This window comes from Lissotriton vulgaris, chromosome 7 (assembly GCF_964263255.1).
Source record: "Lissotriton vulgaris chromosome 7, aLisVul1.2, whole genome shotgun sequence".
Lineage (NCBI taxonomy): Eukaryota > Metazoa > Chordata > Amphibia > Caudata > Salamandridae > Lissotriton > Lissotriton vulgaris.
In genome coordinates this window covers 465,892,163-465,914,289 of record NC_141695.1, presented here as the reverse complement: position 1 = coordinate 465,914,289, position 22,127 = coordinate 465,892,163, and the positions used below count along the sequence as shown (strand labels likewise).

Here is a 22,127-nt window from a genome sequence, read left to right as displayed (position 1 = left end):
TCAGTGAAAATGTGAATGGTACTACATTAGTGGATGGGTTAACGTAATTGGGTGGGCTTTTTGCCAGTTATTCAACAAGCCTGAACAGAGCGGGATCTAAATTTGTCAAATTCCAACGTAAGTAATTCGCCCAACTCTCAGACGGTTAGTTCCGATAATTTCAATTCTTCAGCTAAAGTTTCAGACAGGGAGTCTCCCGTGCTGTGAAACCGAGGGAGAGGCAGACAGCTAAACAAGCCTTCTTGCCTTCCTGCTTGTCTGAAAGAAATGCAAAAGTGCTCAACTGGTTAATCTGCAAATGTAAAGCTTTGTGATGACAAAGATTTATTCTTTTGGAGTAGTAGTGCAAGGGAGTTACCGGATAAGCTGTGAAGTGTGTGCTTTATTATAAATAGAATTACATATAGTCCGGATATTACAACATTCTATATATTGGAAGCACCAGTTTATCCTAAACTTTTTTCCTCATTTGTTAGCAGCCTGTCTGATACTGTGCTTAACTCGGGTATAATATAACTTACATATTCACAGTGCTTTCTGTCACAAGCTGGGACCTCCTGCACTTAAAATACACACGTCCCTATTCTCCACTGCACCAAGATACAGTTCTCCAGCTCCCTGGTTACACACACAGACATCTGCAGTGCATTCACTAAAAGCTGTTCATAACATACTTGCATACAAGGTCAGGCCCATAGCCAGAAGTATATTTTTAGAGGGGCATGGCCCTCAACTATGACCAAGCATTAAATCAGTGCTCTATATGTGCAATCCTCCCAAAATAGTGGTTGTACTACTAAATATCACCCCCCCAATAATATGGTAGTACAGGAAAATCGAGAACTGAATATTAAAGGTAACTGCATATAGCGGAAGGATAGTTTTACTACTCCCAAATCCACATCAATATACCTTGAAGATATATATATATATTGCATTGGTACATATGTGTGGAGTAAGGTATAAAAAAAACTGTACTCACTTGCCTGTTGATATTTTGGATTATATATTCTGTCATTGATATTCTGGTTTCGATATTTCGGTGTGATCCAGCGCCCCTATAGAAATTCTGTCTCATCAACACTACCCAACACCATGATCCTCACCATTAAACATAAACTCTCACATGGCCCATAAGTAACTGAGACAATTATTAGGCAACTGAATCATGTGACCTAATTAATCAAAACTATTCACAAACTATTTACACTTTATATACAACTGCAGTTTATCATCATCATATTTATAGAAAATATAAGTCTTGCTTTTTGCCACCTGGGTACTAAACATTTCCTTCTCGGGTGTACTTTTGTTCTCACCCAGTCTCCTGGTAACAGATCATGAGCTTGCTCCTTTTCTTTTGAAATCACATCAGTTCCCACCTGATGGAATACAGAAGTCACCACATCAGATAAGTTCTTGCAATATTCTATGATTGCACTTTCATTAATACTTAATAGCTTATTAACTGGAACAAATGCTTGTCTCATGACTCTGCCCATGAGGATCTCATGAGGACTTAGACCTGTCTTTTTATATGGTGTACTTCTCAAAGACATCAGAACAAGTGGAGGTGCATCTGTCCACTTCATTCCTGTAGCTAGGCACATCTTGGCAATTCTATTTTTTATTGTGCCATTAATTTGTTCAACAACACCTGATGCTTCTGGTCTGTATGCACAGTGTAGCTTCTGCTTAATGTTCAGGGCTTCACATCTCATTTGTAACAATCTGTTTTGAAAATGAGTTCCACGATCACTTTCAACTGTAACTGGAAATCCATACCTAGGTATGATCTCTCTCAAAAGCAATTTTGCCACAGTAACTGAGTCATTGTGACGTGTTGGGAACGCTTCCACCCATCTTGAAAACAGACAGACAATCACTAGGACATATCTCAACCTGTTGTGGGGTGGCATGTCAATGAAATCCATTTGCAACCTGGTAAAAGGACCACCCTCCCGTCCTATGGTTCCCATACTCACAACTGTTTTTCTGTTTGGATTCATTTGTTTGCGGATCAAACATCTCTGGCAAAGTGACTCTGCAATAATCCTACATTTTGGATTGAACCATGTTTGCCTAAACAACCTGATCATGGAGTCTCTTCCTAAATGTCCTGGACCATGATACATCCGTGCCATGTCAGCAATCATGCAATTTGGCATTACTGGTCTGTCATCTTTGTAAACCCAAACCTCATCTTCTTCCCCCTGTCTGCGACCTGCTTTTAGCCATGTGTCTTTTTCCTCATCATCTGCCTCATCTTGTAAATCTTTTACTCCTTGCCATGTCTCAACTACAGATGTTAGCATGAGGGAGTTCATAACATGATCATTGTCTTTTTCCCGATTAATTGAAAAATTGTTTTTCGCACAGTATCTTGCAATCTCATCAGCAAAGGAATTACCCTTGGTAATATAGCCCTCGCCCTTTTTGTGTGCTGCACATTTCACTACAGCTATTTTTTCTGGTAACTGAATGCTATCAATCAATCTCTTGATTAATTTTGCATTCCTGATCGGTGTTCCCGTAGAAGTCAAATAACCTCTTTGAGACCAAAGCTGGCCATAGTCAGGGACTACGCCATATCCATACTGACTATCAGTCACTATGGTAATCTTTTTCCCTTTTGCTCTTTCACATGTACAAATCAATGCAATTAATTCTGCCACTTGAGCTGAACGAATTCCCTCAAGAGAGGAACCCTCAACTACTTCTGCAACTGTACAGACAGAATACGCTGCTCTCAGAATGCCCTCATCTGTTCTTAGGCAGGAGCCATCAACAAAGTAAACAAAATCTGATTCTGGCAAGGGCACATCTTTTATGTCTTGCCTGGGTTTAGTGCAATAATTTAAAACATCCAAGCACTCATGGTCAACATCAGTCTCATTTTTGATTTCAGTAATAGTACCATCAGGCAATAATGTGGAAGGATTTAAATTCACACATCTTGCTATTGAGACATTATCTGATCCCAGAATAGTTTTCTCATATTTGGTTAGCCTGTTACTCGTCAAGTGTTGCGTTTTGCTTCTGGTAAGAAGAATTTCAACTGAATGAGGTACATACACTTTTACAGGAAACCCCATTATGATTCCTTCACTCTGCTCAAGACTTACACTTGTTGCAGCCACTGCTTTTAAGCAACCTGGCAATGCTTTTGCAACAGGATCAAGAACAGCTGAGAAATAAGCAATTGGCTTTCTCAGTTTTCCATGTCTCTGAATTAGAACTGATAATGCACATCCTTCCCTTTCACTACAGTACAGCTCAAATTCCTTCTCATAGTCTGGCATCCCCAATGCTGGAGCTTCACACAAACTTCTTTTTAGCTGCTCAAAAGCCTCTAACTCAGTTTTTGTTAAAACAATCGGGTCTTTTATGTCTGCTTTTGTCAGTCTCTGTAGCGGTTTCGCAATTACTGAAAATCCACTAATCCATTGACGACAATAACCTACCATTCCTAGAAACATTCTGACTTGTCTCTGTGTTGTTGGAGGTTGTATTGCTCGAATCATTTTTATTCTTTCAACTGTCACTTGTCTGATTCCCTTTGCAATTCTGTGACCAAGACATTTTACTTCTTGTTTGCAAAACTGTAATTTTGCAGGTGACACTTTATGTCCTTCATCTGACAAACGATTCAAAAGGGTAATGGTGTCTGTTACACAATTTTCTCGTGTTTTTGCAGCCACCAGAAGGTCATCAATATACTGAACCAATGTCGATTTTCCAGGTAAATCTAGATCTTCCACAACTGATTAAAAATAGATGGACTCTCAGTATACCCTTGAGGGATATGACACCATGCCTAGATGCGATCCTGGAACCTGAACGCAAACATTTGTTGGCTCTCTGGATGCAGTGGAACTGTAAAGAAAGCATTACATAGGTCTATGACCGTGTACCATTCTGCATCATGCGGAATCTGATATAGAATTACCGCTGGGTTTGGTACAATTGGGCAACATGGAACAACTATCTGATTAATTTTTCTCAGGTCCTGAACAATTCTGTATGTTCCATTTGGCTTTTTGATCCCCATATCCGGTGAATTACATGGGCTGCTCTCAATTTCCTTTAAAACACCTTGTTTTATAAATTTTTCAATCACAGGAATGACATCCTCAATAGTTTCAGCTTTCATTTTATACTGAGGAATGTTTGGGAAATCTACTCCTTGTTTTACAGTAATTTTTACTGGGTCCACATGTTTCATTAAACCCATTTCATCTCCAGTTAAATCCCAAATTGTTGCATTGACTGTCTCTTTCAGTTCTTCAGGTAAATTATTTTTGTCAAAAGCAGGAAATAGTTTATTTTCTTCTTCAACCATTAGCTTTGTTAGCTTATACAGACCATCTTCTTTCTGAGTTTGAAGCTCAATACCATCCGGTGAGCAATATATTTTGCAATTCATCTTGCACAAAATGTCCCTCCCTAACAGGTTTACAGGACTGCTGTTACAGACTACAAATCTGTGTTTGTCTTTGAAATTACCAATCTCAATTTTAACTGGTTCTGTTAAATCTGTTTTAATCTGTTGATTTGCTACACCAACTACTTGGATTGATTCACCAGAGAGAGGAAGGTTTTCTGTTTCCACTGATCTAACAGTAGAATGGGTAGCACCTGTGTCCACTAGAAAAGTGATTTCTTAATCATTCACTTTACCATTTACAAATGGACCAGCCTGATCTACCTCAAGAGTGGCTCCAAGCACACACTCTTCCTCCTCTCTCAGGCACCGTCATGAGTAATCTTCAGAATCACTTCCTTCATTTTCTTTTAACCAAAATTGTTGAGAAACATTTGACGATCTGTTTACCTGTTCACCTCCGCAGAAACCTGTTTCAGGACTGTATCTCTGCCCATTCACACAGTTTGGAAGTGGCAGTTGTGGAATTTGGCTCTGCTGATTCACTACCTGTCGCTGTAGCTGTCGCTGCTGACTTATTTCATTTAACTGTTGCTGTAGCTGTTGCTGCTGATTTATCTCACGCTGCATCTGTGGATTTAATGATGCATTTTTTAAATTTCTGGGCAGATTTTTACACTCGCGCTTCTAGTGTCCAATTTTGCCGCAATTAAAACATGGGAGCTTCTGCTTGAGCTCTTCAATATTCACATAAAATTTTGGTTTATTGAAATTTCCTTTAAATTTGCCTTGATTCTGGTGAACATTTTTATTTTCTACGGTCGCTATTTGCTGTTCAGCTACCTTCACCTGTGCCCACATTGCTTTTTCCTTAAGCTTCTGTTGCTTGGCATCTATCTCATCACTGCAGTATTTTGCTTTTCTCAGAATGTCATCAACTGTAAGTGATTGCCAACCGACAGTTCCATTTCTTATCATTTCACCAATCTCAGGTCTCAAGCCATAAACAAACCTGTATATGAAGTGGCTCATGTCTTTCTCACTTAATTTTTCGTAGCCACTGTATTGTTTAAATACCTGCAGTAACCCTTCATAAAATGAATGTACTGACTCCTTTGGTTCTTGATTTGTTCTGTCAATTTTAACCCAATCTACTTCTTTTGGGGCAATTTTGTTTTTCAACCAGACAATTACTTTGTCATATAAATCCATGACATCTGCTGAAGGAGCACCTGTTATTTTATCTCGAGCTGGTTCTTCTTTAGGCCAACTTACAGAAATTTTACATTCTGTCCAAAGATCTGATGGGACAACAATGTCAAAGAATCCATCAAGATCAATCCACAGAACTTTTGAAACTTTGATGAATCTTATCTACCTGGCGATACAATTCCACTGGCTTTTCTCTCAGCCGAGGAAAATCATTTGTAAACAGTAAAATATCCTGTCTTGTCCAAGGAACATGCACATACCCTCCGCCAGCTATTTCTCTCATTGGAAACTCAGTAACTATTTCTCCTTTGTCTCTCTTGTCTTCCTCTCTTTTCTTTGTCCATTTCACTCTCCATTTACTTAATTCACCCAATCTTTTCAGAAACACAATTCATTCCTTTGCATGAGTTATCCTTCCTGTGGTGTTCAAATTTTCATTGTCTTTTTCTGAAAAATCCACTCTGTAATATTTTTGCAATTGTTTCTGTCTACTCAAATCTATTTCTAATTCAACAGCCATTTCCTCTAATTGGTCATACTTGTTTTTCGTTTTCCATTTTATGCTTTTGCAAATGAACAATAATTCATCATCCTGATATAATTTTAAATTGTCAGGTCCAATTGTGCCAATAATTAATTCTTCTAAATTGGCTTTTAATTTTGCAACATCAAGTGATTTGAATTCAGGGGCCTGTAAGGTCTGTGGAGTTTGTGTTAAATCTATTTTATTCATGCTCTTTCCTGAAGAACCAGAATCAGAACCTGCAACAGATGGTGTCTGATCATTTGACAAGCTTCGATTAAAAGTTAAATCTGGCATTGTTTTTTCTCGATGTATTTCTGATAAATCTGAATAAAAATTTTCAGCCCCTTTCTGAATTTCCGCATTTAATGGAACAGTCAGAGCTGAGTGTCTATTTTCTCTGTGGTCAAAAACTGGTACAACAGGACCGATTGTTACTGGTACTGTTACCGCTTCCATCCCTTTAGTTAATTGCTGTATTAATTCCTCTTTTGCTCTTAACTTCCGGTATATTCCCAAGTCTCTCTGTTCTTATTACATTCCTCGGGAATTCATTTCTCTGTTCTGAAATTTCAGGATAATTTCTGTTTTCTCCCGGTGTACTAGAATTACTTCTTGTCCCTACTCTTTCAGGTAATTTTAAAAATCGAGATGAATTTTCATCAATTTCTCTAGGTGCACTGGGAGAAATTCCTGAAGAAATTCTCGGGGTAGACTGTGAATCTGGTTGATAGGGTGGCGGGTTGCGTTTTGTTATATAAATTTCTTATAAAACCGCATCATCTAATTCTTGATCAATATTATTTTTCTTTTGGGTATCTTTTTGACCTGGTATTTCAGTAATCATTACTCTTACTGGGTACAAACCATCACCCATGTCTGCTTTTCTCCAACGTCGTACTCTATCTTCATGAGTTTCCCTATTAATGTCTAATTTTGGGCCTCTTGTTATACCTCTGGTTTCGCGTTCAAGTTCAAACATTTCAACCTCCCATTCAACTAAAGCCTCAAATTGAGCAGGCCTAGGCTTTGGCACAAGAGCCATCATTTTTTCTCTCAAGTTTTTCAAAATTTTAATATTAAATGACCCATCTTCCGGCCATGTTAATACACCATCATCTTTGGTATATTGTATCCAATTGTCAAACCAAAGGCAAGTATGATAACCATATTCACCTTCCATATATGCTGCGGGTGTTTTGTACTTATGAAGTAATTTTCCACCACGCGATTCAATTTTCTTGTCGGGGCAAAATATATTTTTCAATTTCTGAAACCATGAAGGCTACTTTTCCGTACCAATAACTCATGTTTTAAAACTATTCCGCTTAATTTGAAAAAGATCATAAGTATTTCTTGTCGTTCCACTACTCTAACCAATCCGTGCGCGAAACTCACCAACAAGCCAATCAGGTTAAGCCACGTCACCACCTTGCTCAACCAATAGAAGTACTGTTTTCAGAAAGGACCAATCAGCTATCAGCTCGTTTCGGTCACATGAACCAATCAGTACGCTTGCTGTGACGTATGCTAACCAATCACAGTGCGAACCTTGTGACGTATACTGCCGCTGCAGCTTCGCTGTCTCCGCTCCGTAAACTCACCCCTCCTTTACAAAATATTTTCACAGCGCCATTTTAATAATTCTTTTCAATGAAATTCAATTATTAACTACAGAAAAACAAACCATTTGTCTGTTTCGCTAAATAAAGCGATAGTTTTCTCAATCATTCGAGTATTCTTTCTCGTGAAATAGACAACGCTATTCTCACAAAATCATCTACGCGCATTCAAACAGAAAATCCCTAACCACACATACATGAAATCTCGGTAGGACTTTAACCCACCAATAGAAATCCTCAATCGCCAGTAAGAATAGACGACGCTTCCTTACCCTTTACTCAGGCTTGGATAAATCCTACTACTCTTCTCACAGTGAGTTTTAAAACAGGCTCCAAGTCCCTATACTCAAAGCTACAATTTCATAGACAATCCTTACTATACATTCAACCTATCACACCTAAAATCCCTAAACTTGTGCTGTACGTCCACAACACTAGCGATATATGTCAATACCGCCGTTTTGAAACAGAACAAATGCACTGTGTAACTTCACCTGTTACACTACTCTTTTACTGGCAAACCAGGAATTTTCACACTGCTGGAGAAAACCTTTCGACTACATGTAACAAGAGAACAAACTTAACATGTTTTAGACATGGATCCTATGTAACTACCATGTAGCATGTCCGTCACCATAGTAACCGTAACTCTGCTACCAGAGAATTGATCCAGCGCCCCTATAGAAATTCTGTCTCATCAACACTACCCAACACCATGATACTCACCATTAAACATAAACTCTCACAAGACAATTATTAGGCAACTGAATCATGTGACCTAATTAATCAAAACTAATCAAAACTATTCACAAACTATTTACATTTTATATACAACTGCAGTTTATCATCATCATATTTATAGAAAATATAAGGAAACATTTAATTAAGTCACTTAGATGATTGGATCAACTGATGGTAACTAGACTAAGAATAAACAAGACCAGCTTGTCATTTCAAAATCTAATTTATAAATTTTATTATCAAGCAAAGAGCATTTTAGAATTAGAAATTCTTTTTATTTGCAATTTGAAAGCATCATTTAATTTAAGCAAAGGCACATTAGACCGACATTTCATAACAGATCAGCTTACAAAGAATTAAAGCAGTTAAGAACTCATTCCCTATATTCTATTTCCCTAACTGACTCACTTCATCTAGAAGGGAAAAATGTAAAGTCCATAAACCCTATTATCCTTACGTGAGCAAGAAGTCCATCAGCATGTCACGTCTCTCTGGAATCGGAAAGTGAGGAGCACCCTCTTGTCATGGGGCCAGTTTTTATACCTTTCTAACTTACTAATCTACACTAAAAGAATACTTTTCACTGTCACTCTGTGTTCTGATTGGCTGTCAGCTGTCAGTCCATATGAGATCATAACTTTTTCAATCCAAAATCGTGCCTTTCTGAAACGTCTTTGTCCTTTATTCACAGGCAACATTAGCTTCCGAGGATTTGCAACATCTTATTAAATAACAGTTTGCTGCTTCCTCAGCTTGGCTGATCTGCCGTTTCCTGTCCTTGAAGTTATCCAACCCAGAGCACATCTTGCACAGTTCCATTTATTTATTATTCTGATGAACGTCCTTGTGGCAAAACGTTCCACTTTCTTAGCTGTGCTCGGCTCATCACGACAGGATTCCAAACACCCATTTAAAAAGCTAGGCCTCAGGCCTTTTTCTTGAAGGCTAGTATTCAAAGAAACACAAAACATTAATTAATTTAAGAAATGAAAATCATTCTGTTACCCACCCCCTTTACTAAGGTTAACCCATTAGTTTATGTTAACTAGCTTTAAGCACATATAAGCAGCGTTTTTATTTACCATCTTCTTTTAGGCCAACAGGATTCTCCACGAGCCTTTGCCACATATAAAACACGACATAGACAAAAGCACATTTAAAATATGCACATGCCATTAACTAAACAGCCGCAATTAATGTTGACAAAATCAATAGACAAGGTTAATTTATTATTTTTCAACGTACTTGCAAATGCAACATAAAGCATATAATGTTAATCCCGTGTGTCGTGAATGCATTTTATTCTAGATTGATTAGTACATATCATGCATAAACTCATTAATATAATTAATTATTATGGAAGTTTAACTTCGCGAGTCAAAATATAATTTATTTCTGAACCTCGCTTCATCAGGTGCTTACCTTGTGATTCCATGTAAAGGAATACATGGATTTTTTAACCCATTTGGTGCTTCCGACGGCTCTCGGCCAGCCGTCCGATCAGATGGCACTGGAAATCCCTCTGGTACCCAGAGTAAAATGATACCTCACTTGTGTGGGTGGGCCATGGGCTTGTGATTGGAAAGGGGCAAAAACATAGAATTAGCCCAGCGAATTCTAAGCGTTACATTAAAAACCTTTTTTTTTTTAGCTGATTCTGCATTGGTCAGCCTCACAAGCAGGCCTGCCAAGTATCACGCATCAGGCGTGATGCTAAGGCATTTCAGTGTGGTGTTCCTGCATCACCGAACTGAAATGCATTGTCACGCATTTTTGCCACTGACCGCACTCTGTCTGCTCACAGCGCTGAAACTGGCTTCCTACGCCCCCGGTACTAGCGCACGCTGGCACATCTGACAACAGTGCATGCGCCCGCATGATATCCCGTCTTCCTCCCTCGTCGGTTCCCAGCGCCACATGCGGAGAAAAGAACAACTGTCTTAGCAGAAAGTCTGACTCAGAGTTCTCCCAGGCGAATCAGGGGAGTGAGGACACCGGCGTGCGAGTATTTATAAATCAGTACGGTGCAATACAGGTGAAGGGTTCTTGGTGGGGAAAGGAGGTAAAGGGAGGACAGGGTAAATAGGGGAGGTAGGTCATTCACGCTATGCACAATATTTACACGGCGTCTCCACGCCGCCCCAGCAAGCCCGACATACGCTGACGGACCTGGCTGAGCCACACTCCTCCTCCTTGAGTGTGGCTGGGCGCTGCCCGGTACTGTTGGCATCCAGGCACAGCTTCCACCGTCTCCTTCTTCTCCTCATTCTCCGTTCTCCTCCACGCGCCGGCTCTCACACTCTCCTCTCGCTCTCCTCTCTGTAGTGTCGGAACACCCCGATCCTTCCTCATCCTTTCTTTTGTCCAATCCTCGGATCCACGCGTCACCAGGGGGCGTGTCTCTTTCCTGGAAGCCGTCCGTTCTACACATGAACGCGTCACAGGGGGATGTATCTTCTTCTGTAATGCCGGTACCGTTAAAGGAACACTCGTCTATTTTCGTAGGTTGTTGCATCCACCAGTCTTCGTATTCAGTTCCCCAAGTGTCCTGAAATGGTGGGAGAGAGGAGTTTGAAGGTATGTCAGTTTTCCACCACTCCGGGATCACAGTAGTGTCCATATCCCGTCCCGTCACCCCACTACATTTATATGTAATATGTGTGTTAATGCTGTTCAAACTTGTATATATGCTTCATTAACACAAAGCCTTTATTATTAGGATGAGCACTAAAAGTAAATGTTTTAAGCTCAGCCTGCACTACTGACAGTGGTACCAGTATAAAAGTGTACACACATTTTCAAAGTTTAGTAATATGAGGCTCTGTATAATGCACCCAGAATGCTCTTTGATTATATGCAAATATTTGCAGAAGCTTGAAAGCAAGAGTGATGATTCTTTGCTTTCAAAATAAAATGTTCACAAAAAAAATGCAAGTAAGAAAAGAAAACATTTAGCTAAACGACTGTAAGATTTTAGGTACTGTATCTTTGCAGCATCATTTAGTAACATGTTGATGTATGTTAGTATTTCCCAAAAATATTCAGAAAAGAAAATCAGTGTAACCAGTTTAAATACAAATATAGAAAACAAAAATAAACAAGCATTGGCAAAGCTAGTGGGTCTGAAATTGGTGGTCAACCTTTTGGTTTTGTCAAGGCGTGACTTGTTTAGGCATGGTTTTTGTAAAACCATAACAGTGTGGGAGCGGAGTCCTCACCATTCTAACAAGCATTGGCAAAAGCAAAACAAAAAACGTTGGTCTCAGCACACATTGCCGCAGCGGTTCTGGGCACTGAACAAAACTACTTTGTCTGCCAATATGCTCCTTCTAAAAGAGCAGAATACTGTCACTTACAGGGACACCAGCTGACAGACAGAGAGACAGAATGAAAAACAAAACAAAAGGTCATGGTTAATGTCAGGCCTAATTAGATGCCCAATTATTAAAGAAAGTCTCAAAAGTGCACCCATGGTATCCTTGCATTAAGTGCATATGTACAGTTTCCATGAATTCTCAAGAAGTTACAGAAGTAGGCCAAGAAATAGTACTCCCAGAAAATATTTGTGAACTTCATTTTAGCATGAGCAAATATGCAGGTGTAGATATGCATATGTGAAAATCTGAATGTTTTCAAGTTCACTTTTCCTCCAACCACTTTTTTCCCCAACCCTGGAAGAGGTTTTAAGTCTGCCACTGTCAGTAGTAAATTTCCAACCGTTCTCAGTTTGGTAAATGATTAAAGAAGCATTGTTAAAAACCCTTAAAAAATGTACGTTAGTAGGTTTGCAGAGACTAAAAACCCTGGAACTATTGCTTACCACTTCCTTCAGCCCCAGTATGTAGACCTGCAGAAACATAGCAGCATAAGGGAATTGCTAGTATTCAAACACTACTATGGTATGAACCCTGGCATAATCAGAGAGGACCTATCAGAACTCTTATATAATGAGATTGCTGCCTAATTTGTTGCCGCATTACATGGCACAAAGGGGACAAGTGGATTTTGTTACAAGACAAGTAGATTTATTAAGCAGCCTGCCCCATGGACAAGTAGATATTTTATTAAATTCCACACCCCTGCAATGCCTTTGTTGACCCTCTGTTAACCCTGTTATTTGAGGTGGTGAAAATGGAGAAAGAGCTGCAGAAGAGCTAAAAAGCGGCTCGCAGGCTTGTACGCTTGACCGGCTCAGTAAATGGCCCAGCTCAACTTACACAAACGCAATCTCAGGAATGCGATCAGGCAGGGTGAGGAAGGCTTTGGGGGAGAAAGTAGTTACACAGAAAGGACTCGCCAAAGGGAAAAAAAGCGACAAACCAGCAACAGCAAAAGGAGGAACTTCCACAATGAAGGGCCCGTTAATCTCTCTTATTGCATCTATGTTCGAAAAATCAATATTAAATAAAAAAACAATGCAAAATTCAAGACGTCAATATTTAAAGGTTCCTGGTTCATCTCTCTGCGCTACACAAGGAGAATTGTCAGGTCTGATGACCCCTTGGCTGCCCCAAAAAATAGGGCAATGGAAATATCAATGGGGGGATCCATATCAAGCTACAGAGCTAAAACCTGGCATCCCGATTGGAACAAGCAATTATTTCACACAAGCAGCTGAACAAGGACACTAAGTTAGAAAATATGACTTGCACTCAATATAGAAGAATTAGCACATCTCTGGTCAAAATATGACCAAGCGCTAACTAACTTGGAGGACTCAAGTGCGAGTATACGTGTGGAAATTACACAGGAGACAAAAGCAGAGACGGAAATGGAAACGAGGGCGAGGAGGTGATCGCCTCAAAGGATAGTAAACCTGCAGAAGACTTACATGTGGAAACCAGGGAGGGCCAGGGATGGGAAAAAAGAAACAAACAGACGCCAAGTCCAGACCACGCAGACGAAAAAGACAAAACCTCCACCACAGAACGAAAGCTCAACCAATCCCAGTGGATAAACCTGGAGAAGTACCCGACAAAGGGACAAGTAACATCGAAAACAATAAAAATGGGAAAACAGAATTAATTCCAACAATACTGCAGGCACTGCAAATGTCGACAGCAACACTGATAATGCAGTCAGACAAATTGAACATACAGGTATACCTAATAAATATCATTGTATCATACATAGCTAGAAAAAAAAAACTTGAAGATTTATCAAAGTTATTAAAAGAGTACAATCAGTTTACTCACCACAGGAATCAAGTTGTACATGTCGACCTATATTAGTTAAATAAGGTTTCTTACCAACAATAATGGAACAGATACTTTGTCCAAACAAGCACTTAGTCTTACCGGCTGAGAACTTACAGCTCGTGAATATATCAATAATAGAGGAAAATATCATTCAAAATAATGCCCTGGCACCCACAAGAATAAACCTAGAGCAAAAGAAAGAACCTCAAATTTCTACTACTGAGACGGAGGAAGTGATATAAACTAATCAGAGCGTCATTACCGAGCAACCAGAAAAACTGAGGCCACAATCAAGAAGGCAAAAAAAGAAGGAAAGAAAGGCAAGAAACAGGGCAAATGAATTTAAACCCCATGAAGTTAAAAAAGTATATCCCATCTTTGTCACAAGAACAGCAGATGAACATCAAAAGGAACATCTTCCTGAACCAACACAGAATATTGCTACAAGAAATGTAAATACTCTCTGTAAAGAAATTAATGATACAATTAAAGACAAAGTGGAAGCCCCCAGAAATTATATTAATGAGACAATCACAAGGGAAACCGAGGTGTGCTCGCAAGAATCACCTAAATGTCCCAATAAAACTAAGTTAGTGGAACAACATGTAGTTTCAAAAGTAAAGCAAGAAGATAGTAGTAGATCACATAAAGACCTAAACATTGCAGCTAATAGTAAAAAGCCTGTAAAATATGATATGTCTTTATCGACATGGTTACATTAAAATGAAAATAAAACTGAGGAGGAATCAGGTAAAGAGATGGACGATCAAGAGGACAATTTAAATATGTCAAAATGAGGAGTTACAATAAAGCAAGCCACTCTGTCAAGCACTCAAGAACAGAGGGTGGATCCAGTAGTAACCAGTAAATATACTGACACTAAAGATTGGAAATCTACTGTAAGGACAATTACATATGCAGAGAAAGTAAATACAACGTCCTTAACTGGTCTACTAGCAAAAGGAGAAGGCGCCAAACGTAGCATTACCTTAAAAATCGTAAACAAACCAGGCAGCAATGTCCCTATGATGGTCAGCTAAGTATCTGTATGTCTAACCAAGTCAAAACTCAGATCAAGAGAATGGAGGAAACAGATTTCAGAAAAGGAAAGACAACCAGTGCCCAGGAAGATCACCAGCTAATATGGTCCCCAGAATATGAAACACATGGAAATTGTGATATTTTATATCGAGGCAATATCTTGAAGCTCTTGGCTGAAATTCAGGAACTAAAACAAATAAAATCGTCAGATCTTGCAGCAGTCCAATTTCTCTCAGGAGAAAACAACACAATAAAAGAACGAACACTAACAGCATGACAGACACCGGAGTTAACAAAGCTAATACTAAGAAGCTCTGAACAATTTTCTGCCTGTGCCATTCAATTAAAAGAAGCAGTAAGACTGCGTTATCCATTCCCATTAAAAGAAATTGAACAGCAGGACACGAAAAGGATAATAAATCACATGACACCTCCTGCACAGGTATATTCAATTCTACACAATGCAAAGTGCTGGAGTGATATAGCCCAGACCCTGATCGGATCAATAAAATGAACACATGGGGAGAATGACCAAATTCAAGATCAATGGAGCTGGCTACCCAGTATATTGAACAACCAAAGTGTCTGACATACGGGAGCTATGGTTTCCACCTCTGACACAAATGCAATACACATGTTATCTTGGAACATAGCAGGAGCCAGGAGACTGCTTGACGAAGGCCTACCACTAAAGGAGTGGGCAGATTGTGACATTATAGCACTACAAGAAATTTGGTCGCAGGAAGAAATTCGGATAGCAGGTTACGCCCACCATACAGTAGCTGCTGAAAAATGCAAGCATTATGGCAGGGCAGTAGGAGGATTGATTGTGTATGTATCAACAGCTCTAAAAATAACAACAGAACAGTTGAAATCTCCAGATCCCAGCATACAGATTGTAAAATTCTCAGATCAAAACTTAAGTACAGGCAATACGATACTACTAATCAATTACTACACACAACCGAAGGCTCAAATAAAAAAGGTCAAAAATGCCCTTTTAATTAAAACAATATCAAGACTACGTTGTCGTGAGCCGACCTGGAATTTAATAGTAACAGGAGATTTTAATTCAAATTTGATATTCACACCAGATGAAGATCCAATTTTAACAGCAGATAACTCATTTTGGTGTGTGCCACAGCAGTATCACACAGAAACTTATTGTGTTGACCGCATTGGTCAGCAACTAGACTAAGATCGCCCTCCGGAAATAAAGTATTACGATCCAAGGGCGCACTCAACGTTAGATTTCACAGTTATAACCCTTCCTTTATTACCAACATTAGCTCGCTTCTACATAGAGTTTACCCCCTTGAGTGATCATTCAATACAGCATGTCATCTTTAACCTAAACACACCAAGATACCAACTTACTAACGCCCCAGAGGGTGAAATTACCTCAATCAATTTAGAATGTCTGAAATGGACAAATACAAACAAAATAGATGTTTTTAACAATAAAGTGTCTCTTGGCCAAACAACCAACAGAACCCATTAATAGAATGCAAGCTTGGTCGCAATTCTTAAATAAATTAGCAGAAACAATGAAAGTCTCAGAAATTAGGGTCAAAAGATATGAACAGACGAAAAAATCTACCAAAAGATCTGCAAATTCTAAAGAAAGAACTAAGAAAAGCTCAAAGGAAACTGCGACAGGATGAATCCAAGGGATTACGCTGGAAAACATTTCAACAAATGAGAATACAATAAAAAAAGAAATATTGGAACTTAAAAAAGTGAAAGGCGAGAGTTTCTGGTCTAAACTAATCCACAATGTAAGACATTCAATCTCAACAAATTTTGGCAGACAATAAACAACCTGTTGAGACCTCAAAATATCTTAACACCTTAGCAGCTATGGAACGTCCAGCTCCAGTGCTGAACGTTCCATTTCGCAGGTGCAGTTGGAACGTCCAACGGCCGACGGCAGCACTCCCGAGGTAGTGGTGCCGTCGGCCGTTGGACTGGCGCAGCACTTATGACACTTATGAGGTTAACATCGCACATACAAGAGCAGGAATGGGTTAACTTCCTCAGAGATAAATTTAAAGAAGAACAACTCCATATAGACAATTCCCAATTACCGACTGTGAAGCAGAATATCGAGAATTAATTGAAATCACAGACCAATCAATCAATGTACACAACAGAAGAAATAAACATAATAAAGAAAGGCAGAAGTGACGGCTCTCCTGGCCCTAACGGCATTCCTCAGGCTGCTTTTAAATATGACTCTGAGTACTGGAGCTCGATCCTAGGGAAACTCTATATTGACGTAGAACTTAACAATCAAATCCCAGTAAGTTGGCAGGGATCAAACATTACTCCTAACTGCAAAGGAGGTGACAGATCGAGTCCAAAAATGATAGGCTAATCGCCTTACAGGATGTTGAAGCCAAATATTTTGCCTCACTACTCCTTAAAGAACTTGCTGCTTGTTCTAGAGAATGTAACCTAATACCAAAAAATCAAACCGGATTTAGGAAGGGCATCGGAACTATCACAAATATTCTGTCCATTTCAATGATTGCTGAAAGATGCAATTGCAGAAAACATGATCTTCACCTGTGTTACATCGACCTAAAAGCTGCTTTTGACAACATAGACCGGAAACTCATGTGGTCTAAATTAAAATCCTGGAGTGTACCAGACAGAATATTGAAGGGTCTACTACTGTTTTATATAGATACTTGGGTACGCGTTAAGCTTGGAAATGGAGCTAGAATATCTAGAAAAGTGTATACCAACACAGGACTGAAGCAGGGGTGAGTACTGGCTCCGCACCTATTTAATTTATTAATCTCAGACATTTCATGATAGTTAGATGGAATTAATTCACACTCACCGAAGTTGAGAAAACACCAATTGTCGCATCTCACTTACGCAGACGATATCGTTCTTTTAAGCTTGACTAAGGTAGGCCAGACAAGACTACTAAACGAACTCTCTCAATTCTTGTCGGCAAATAATTTGGAACCAAATCTATGCTTATTACAAATCGAACAGCCTCTATTCACAATATTAGATTAAAGGACAATCTACTGGAGAAAGTACCAGGCTACAAATATTTGGGATTTTATATCGATGATAAATTATCATTTCGAGATAAAATAATATATATGACGCAGCGAGCAGGGGCACTAACATTCGCCCTTAAAATACATGCAAAGAAACTAGAGGGACCGTCTTTGAAACCAATATTAACGACAATTTCAGCGAAAGCACTGCCAACACTATCATATGCCAGTGCTGCAATGCACAGGAAGGATTCAGAAACCCTAAACGAACTAATGACGTGCATTTATAAAAAGGTTCTTCAGCTCTCCAAGACTGCCTCACCAGCACAGATGCGCCTTGAGTTTGGGCTAATGAACAAAACACTGGGCATACTTTACACATACATAAAAGTATGGCACCCAATAAAACAAAACGTAGAGGAAAATAGTCTTAACAAATCTTTATGACAGGAAATGGAACAGGATAAACACTCGCCAGCCTACACATTTTTGGAACATGCATTAAAGGTTACTTGCACAAGTGAGTTGTGGAATAAACAAATGCCTTACCAAACATTCAAATTAACAGTAAATAAGGCTGCAAAGTTCCACTCGCTGCTGGTTGATAAAGAAATTTTTTCTACAAGAAGTCACTCATATTCAGTGATCAACACTTATAAAACACTGAAACTAGCGGCCTATTTGGATTCCACCTCCTCTTTTTACTTATAAAGAAAATTAATAACATTAAGGTTTGGACAGTTCCCCAATCTTGCGGATGCCCCTCATTGGATATATAGGAAAAACGAAAATTGCCGGCATTGTGGCAATAAAAAGGAAGATTTGATTCATCTTGTATGCCACTGTAAGATATTGCAATCGGCACAAACCACAATATTATGGCGAGCATTCCTGGACAGAGACATAAAGTCGTGCAGAACAGCTATCATAAGTGGAATAGATTCCACTGACCCCCAAATGAACTGTAAACTGATAACATTTTTACGTACTCATGAACAAGAACGGAACGCTAAATCTGAGCAATGATAAAACATGAAGTATATTTTTATAATTACATACATTTAAAGATATTTTTAGAGAAATGTAACTTTTACGCAATTTGCTCTTTTTTTAAATAGTGTTTGTAATATTGTTAGGGTTTTAAATAACTGAATAATAAATAAATACATTAAATTCTGTTGTGGGCACTAGGCCTACCCACACAAGTGAGATAACATTTGTATCAAGAGACTGTGGGGAATGCCGGGTAGGTGAAATTTTGTGGATCCACGCTGATTCCAGAACTTTCCATCATAGAAATGTGAGAAAAGTGTGTTTCTTGGAGGGGCGTGGCTTAGCCAGCTGCAAGATGGCCACACCTTGAGTGGGCTCTGCCGGGCAAGCCTTACAATACGCCAACATCTGGCAGACTTCGGAGGAGCCCTCACTCTGCTCCTCGCCATCCTGCTTCTCCACATCCGGGCCATCGTTTGATCCCCCGCTGGGCGCACGCCATTGACTCTACTCCGGGCCTTGCCGCTGTCTCCTCGCGAGGCTGCCGGGCCTCCTGTTGGTGCGGGGCAGCTGGCTGCATCGGGCTGCGGCACTGCTGTGGACCTACCTGCACCGGCAGCTGACGCCTGACTCCCAGACGTGGCCTGCCTGCTGCCTAGCCGTCTCCTCATTCCGGTGAGTTGCACCGCTGCTGGGGTGCTTTGTCGCGTGCTGCTCCTTTTTTGGGCTCCCTACTTTGCTAGGTGCGTGTCTGCTACCTCGGTACCCGGACCGGCTCAGGCCTCCGTGGATTAACTGCAGCAACATCTATTAAAGCCTTTGTGGAGGCCCTATCCTCTGCTAGCCTGCAACCTTGGGCAACATTGGGCTGTAACTTTGGGCTGCCTCTCTCCTCACTTCACCCCACTGCCTCTCGGCCTGCTCAGCCCCCTCCGCCCTGGCGCTGCTGCTGGTGCCTGCTGCTGGCCTTTGGACTCTCACTTTGCTTGGGCGGCCTTGAACATCACTGCCACCTATCCTGATTAATACGGTCGCCGGGTGTCCTTGGTGGCCGCCACTGTCCTATGCCGGCCCTGCCCCGGGGTCTAGAGACGCCTCCCTTGCGGTGGCCTTTCTCTGGGGACCTGCATCTGCCGCACTTCCTGCCCCCACACACGGCCATAACTCCTTACGTTGCCTCCCACCTGTTCCTGGGTCGCTTCCCCACCTTTCTTGATCTTTGGCGGCTCTCGGGGTGCGCCTGTGCCGGTCCGGCAGCCCAACTACGGGGAAGGCTGACCCCAAGCAACCCAAATTGGCCTTCGATCAACGCAGGCAAACAAGACAGAATGGGGCGGCCATGGACACTGGGAAGCCTGCCGCCCAGACGGAAGCTACTCCAACCGGAGAGGACGACTTAAAGGCCATCATGCTCGACATGAAAGCCACCGTCACTGGCATCGCCACTCATCTCGACCAACTTACTGCCCAACTGGACATGCTCAAAGCCCGGGTTGACACGCACAACACACAGCTGTCTCACGTTGAAACCAGAGTCTCGGACATTGAAGATGCTGCGACACGGGACCATCACAAGCTACTCCAAATGGACAAAGTTCTCGAGCTGATAAACAAGAATGAGGACATGGACGCGCGCTCCCGTAGGAGCAACCTTCGCATCACGGGCGTGCCCGAATCCTCCAATATTTCTAAAATGGAAGATTTTGTTGAGCAGCTCATACAGGACCTACTTGGTGATGTCCTCTCCCGTGTTTTCATTGTCGAGCGAGCCCATCACTCCCTGGGCCCTCGGCCCTCTCCTGGCCTACCTGCTCACCCTATCATTGCCAAACTGCTGAACTTCAGGGACCGGGATGCAGCTCTCCATGCAGCCAGGGAGAGGGGAGACATTCACATCAGGGGAACTCCCTTGCCTTGTTTCCTGATTACACAGTGGCTGTGCAGGCTGCCTGTCGCAAGTTCCTCCCGGCCAAGCGACTGCTCCAAAAACATGACGTTTCCTACTCCCTGGCCTACCCTGCTAAGCTGCGAGTTAAACAAGGCTCCCAGGTGCATGTCTCCACAGAGCCTAAGGCTGCACTGGTCAATGCAAAAAAACTTCTCATTCAGCTCCCAGGCTGCTATTGACTGCAACTTGAGTGACAATGACTGACTTTTGCCCTCTGGCATAACGCTTCCCTCCCTGGCCAAATCCCACTTGCTCTGGCAACCGCCCCTCCTCCTTTCTTCATTTATTGCTCTCATGCTCGCTGGACCCCGGCCTAGGGCCTTTTGCTTGTCATGTAGCCCCCTCGACTTCTGAGGCAATGGCTTCCCTCTCACCCATCCCTTCACGCACCTACTACTGGCCCGCACTCCAGCCCTTCACAGACTACATCTGATTCCATGCAGCGTGCCCTGACCATATGGGTGCCTTGTTGTCCCCTTTGTTTCACATCAATGTCCACAACACCTCATGGCTTGCCCACCCTGTCCTTGCGGCAGGGGCGTACTCCGGGCGGAACCATGTCTCCACGGAATAATTCCCTTCCTTGTTTTTGATCTTCCCCTTCCTAGTTGGGGTTCACCTGGGTGGGTGGGGTTTGTTTCTCAACCTGATTGGTGTGGGTGGTGGGGGGGGTTCATTGGGGTTGTTGCCTTCATTTCGAGGCTTGTTGTTTTCCCTGTTTCATGACTTTTTCTGTAACATGTCATTTACTGCATTGACTTCTGCACTGCACATCCCTTCCCAATCACATCTGGCTCCCTTTTTGCATCTGTCCTCATCCGCCGTTCACTTTCCTGGCACAGCGATATGACACAATAACAACAGAGCCCCTGCACTGGACAACCAATAATAATGTCTGGGTGATTTTGAGATTCGGTAGGGTAGATCAACTGTGCACATCAAGACTTTCAAAGTAAATAGATCATATAGTGCAGAAAAAAGAGTTCAAATGATGTAAAGTTCTTGGTATAAAACACCGGTTTATTGTTCCTCTGTACTGGCCAACACGTGTTTCATCGCAGGGAACAGACTGCGAATCTTCAGGGCTGGGTATAGATACAAAAGATGCATTTGTAAGGATGTTCTACACGAAATATATTAAAAAGTGGTATGTGAAACCGGGGTGGAGGAAGGCATGCCATAAAGTGACATTGTGTCAAGTTGTGACTAGAGCCATATTTTGTAGGTGACTTTGGTGAGAGTGAAAAGTGATTTTGTTATTATTAACTAACAACAGATTGTGTGGATGTGACACAATCCTAGCAGTCCAAAGCTTTGGCTTTCGTGTAGAACATCCTTACAAATGCATCTTTTGTATCTATACCCAGCCCTGAAGATTCGCAGTCTGTTCCCTGCGATGAAACACGTGTTGGCCAGTACAGAGGAACAATAAACCGGTGTTTTAT

The 22,127-nt window shown here is 41.1% G+C and overlaps 1 long non-coding RNA gene across 2 annotated transcripts in view; it reads right to left on the bottom strand.

Moving 5' to 3' along the window:
• Positions 1–8,796: 8,796 nt before the first annotated feature.
• The window catches only part of LOC147701875 (uncharacterized), a 174,569-nt gene continuing 161,238 nt past the window's right edge, over positions 8,797–22,127 (bottom strand). The window contains exons 2-4 of one of the 2 annotated variants that reach the window (XR_015297203.1): positions 10,652–11,030; positions 9,905–10,053; positions 8,797–9,427 (exon numbers count right to left, since the gene is read on the bottom strand). This is a non-coding gene — a long non-coding RNA (uncharacterized LOC147701875). The remainder of the gene's footprint in view (positions 9,428–9,904; positions 10,054–10,651; positions 11,031–22,127) is intronic. The other variant, XR_015297204.1, reaches the window with a different exon arrangement.